The 3622-nt window shown below is 45.3% G+C and overlaps 1 long non-coding RNA gene across 1 annotated transcript; it reads right to left on the bottom strand.

Moving 5' to 3' along the window:
- LOC113613331 (uncharacterized) lies at positions 1-3016 on the bottom strand. Its single transcript, XR_003430184.1, has 2 exons — positions 2914-3016; positions 1-219 (listed from the first exon to the last, which is right to left on the bottom strand). It is a non-coding gene; the product is annotated as an uncharacterized LOC113613331 (long non-coding RNA).
- Between the last annotated feature and the right edge of the window lie 606 nt (positions 3017-3622).

The raw sequence follows: 3622 nt of genomic DNA, 5'->3' as shown, positions 1-3622 counted from the left end.
TTTTTTACTATTTATAACATTTCACTATTTACCCATCTTCCATAAATAAGTAACAGCAGGGAACCAAATCAGAAGTGGTTGGTTTCTGGATCTTTCGTGTTAACGGGTCGTGTAGCTATGAGTGTTTGTTCTTTCTTCAAGCCATCACCCTTTATCTTGGACACATTCATCTCTGAAGGAAACTTCTTTTCTTTAGCGGTGCCTTGGTTTTTAAATGTCCTGTGAGAGACCACCAGTTAGAAAATTACTTCTCAGGAATTCCCTGGTGGTCCAGTGGTTGAGACTATTCACTTTCACTGCCAAGGGCCTGGGTTCGATCCCTGGTCGGGGAACTAGGATCTGAGGCTGGGCTGCTGTTCCCCAAAGCATCCTTCTCTGTGTGTTCCAGGTTATGGCTGTCCACTGAGAGGAGCTCCCTGGGGATTGGGAAGTAGAGGACTGTCATATGACTACACGTGATGGCGGACAGACTCACAGGGCCCGACACGCCTTTACTCTCCTCCTGCTCTGTGCCCACCTCATCGTCGTCACAGCAGCCTGAGTTCACTGGACCCACAGAGGCTGCAGCACCCCACAAAGCACACCTTGCGCTCCCTTTCATGGCCTGGCTGGTGGCCATGTCCGCAGGGCTACTGGGTTTTCTCAAAAGCTTCAACTGGAGCCCTGTACCAGATTCAGCTGGACAGGCTTAGTGACTGTGTCCCTCTTCCCTGCAACTCCCAATCTCGTGAAAGCTTCCCTTCCTTGCTCCTGTGCCTTGGAGAGGCTGTTTTCCTAACTCAGCCCTGACCATACCCTTCCTTTGTCCTTTTTTACCACCAGGGATGCCAGCCTAGGAAAAACAAAAAATTGACAAGGAAAATAATGTCGGCATTTTTCACTAGAGAAGATGGGAGGATCATATAAATGTCACCAGACCACCAGCTGGCCCACCAGTGGGTCCTTGTCAGTAATTGCAGACCCCAGACTCTCCCATCAGCTAGCATTATGGTGAGGGGTCATGGACATTATCCAACATGTTGAAAGTGGGGCCCTGTCTACAGATGTCCTTTTGTCTCTTGCCTGTTGGTAACTAGAATGAATAATTTTTTTTTTTTTACTCAAAAAGAGCTCCCATTGACATGATGAAACTTTCAGATGTGAAAAATCAATCATTAATATTGATTGTAAAAAATACTTCTGAAAAGAAAATGTTTATATTGTTTTTACTGGTCAGATTAGGCTAGGCTGCACTACAGTGATAAATAAACTGAAAATCTTAATGTCTAGAAACATAGGAGTGATTCTTTGGTCATGCAAAATCCACTGCAGGTCAAATGACTGTCTGAGGCAGCGCCCTTCCAAGTGGTGACTTGGGGATCCAGGCTGCTTGCATCTGGTAACCATGCAGCCCAGGACACATGGTTTCCAGGAAAGAGAGTGTGGAGGGTCATCCACCAACTACGAAATGCTTCGTCTTGGAAATGACTTCTGCTCACAGCTCTGTATACATGCATTTCTGTATGTGTGCCCATGTGCTTCTGTGCACGCATCATGCGTGCAAGAGCAATCTTATAAGAGCTCAAAACTGGAAACAGTCTAAACGTCAAAAACAGTAAAATGCATGAGTAAATTTGGGAATTTATGTTATACTATTTAGTAAAGAAAATGAGTGAGCTACACATAAATACAACGACAGTAATGAATCTCATGAACAGAATGAGGAGTGAAAGAAGCCAGACACAAAAAAAGGTGTAAACTATCAAATTTGATGTATATATGGTGAAAGCATTTCTAAAGAAATGGACAGAACTAAACAGTGTTAGATGCCAAAGTAATTGTGGATAATTTATACATTGGAAAGGAGAGGGGCCATACAGGGCTTCTCATGTTGAGATGTTCTGTTTCTTGATCTGAATGGTGGTTACATAGGCATTTGTTTTGTACTAATTCATTTTACCATGTATTTGTTTTATTCATTTTTATGAATTGCATTATATTTCAAAATTATAATGATTAAAAACTGTCAAACCTATAAGTTGTATCACATGGGACTCGTGGTTATTTGCATCTTAAAGAGCTATTTGCTAAAACATAGCACGGTGCTGAGGACCTGGGTGCACCTTTCAAGTTAAGTAACAAACTTTAGAGTAAAACTTAAATGTGACTTTATTGGCCCAAATCCTATTTCTACAGAACTTTCTCGGGAATACATGTCATGAAGTATGACTGCATTTTTTACATCTCTCATATTTATTTTTAATAAGGGTATCATCCTGCCCAAGTGTTATTGATAGGTATTTTAATATTTTTAACAAGCTGAACTGATCCTGCAAGATTATTACAATAGAGGTGAATGATGATTTACATACATAAGTTCCTGGAGAAAAATGAAAGCCCCCGGGAGGGCTGTTGGAAGGATGGCAGGTAAATTTGCACTGGGAGCTCGCTGGGGCAGAAAGGCTGGAACCACTGCAAATGCCGAGGGCAGGTGCCACGCAAGGCTGAGCGACACTGCAGGCCCCTTTCTGCCCTCAGTCTTTGTTTATTTTCCCCCTGAACCACCCCCCTCCCACCCTGCTCTGGTCTTCCCAGCTGTTGCTGATCTCCCCTGCAGGGAAATGCCCCCATTTCCATTCCCTCAAACCTGCTGCAGCCTCTGAATTGCCCTCCCAGCTGTTCTGACCCTTCCCATAAAAAAGCTTCTTCCCCGGACCCTTGCGGCAAATGATATGTTTCCAAATTCCCTCCCCGAACACACATCACAGAAACTCCCCAGGCCAGACATTTCCCAGCTGCCCGAATCCTCGCAGATGATAAGAACTCTTCAGAAACCCCTTTTAGCTATTGCAAAACCTTGATGTCCTCTAATTTTTCAGCCACCATTGAAGATAAGGACTCGCCATGCAATCATTTCCCAACAACTGTAATCACCTGGGCTGGCGATTCTGAAGTGGTAGAATTATCTTCCTCACTTCCAGAAACTGCAACCATCTGTCTTTTCTAGATCTTCCCGGTTGAGGGCAAGGAAACTCCCACAATCCTACAACAGGGAAGAGAAAGGAATTTTCATACATTCAAATAGGGCTCACAATCCACTTCTGGGTTTGCAACGGCTGTGTAATGCTTTGTGTTTTGTTTGTTTGTTTGCGGTACTCGGGCCTATCACTGTTGTGGCCTCTCCCGTTGCGGAGCACAGGCTCCGGACGCGCAGGCTCAGCGGCCATGGCTCACGGGCCCAGCCGCCCCGCGGCATGTGGGATCTTCCTGGACCGGGGCACGAACCCGTGTCACCTGCATTAGCAGGCGTACTCTCAACCACTGCGCCACCAGGGAAGCCCCTGTGTAATGCTTTGAATGAATGTGTGCGCATCCAAACACCCTACAAAGCTGCCCAAGTCTGTCTTTGAGAAGAGAGACTGTAGCAGGCAGTCCGCTTTCTCTGTCACGTGCATCGAGAATGTATTAGAAGGAGGATACTGCCTCTGCACACGGGATTGTGCCATCGGTTTGATTTTTGGAGGGAAAGGGGTACGGTTGTTAGCTATGTCATTGCATGGAGGGATTCCACTCGTGAACTTAGTATGACCAAAGAGAACAGTGGCAGTCTGTACAGATGCGCTTAGAGCGTCTGGACCTCAAG

Source organism: Aethalodelphis obliquidens, unplaced genomic scaffold (genome assembly GCF_003676395.1).
Source record: "Aethalodelphis obliquidens isolate GAN/ISIS:26980383/991018 unplaced genomic scaffold, ASM367639v1 scaffold87, whole genome shotgun sequence".
In the NCBI taxonomy this organism is placed as follows: Eukaryota; Metazoa; Chordata; class Mammalia; order Artiodactyla; family Delphinidae; genus Aethalodelphis; species Aethalodelphis obliquidens.
The sequence above is the reverse complement of the archived record's forward strand: the minus strand, read 5'-3'. Positions and strand labels throughout refer to the sequence as shown.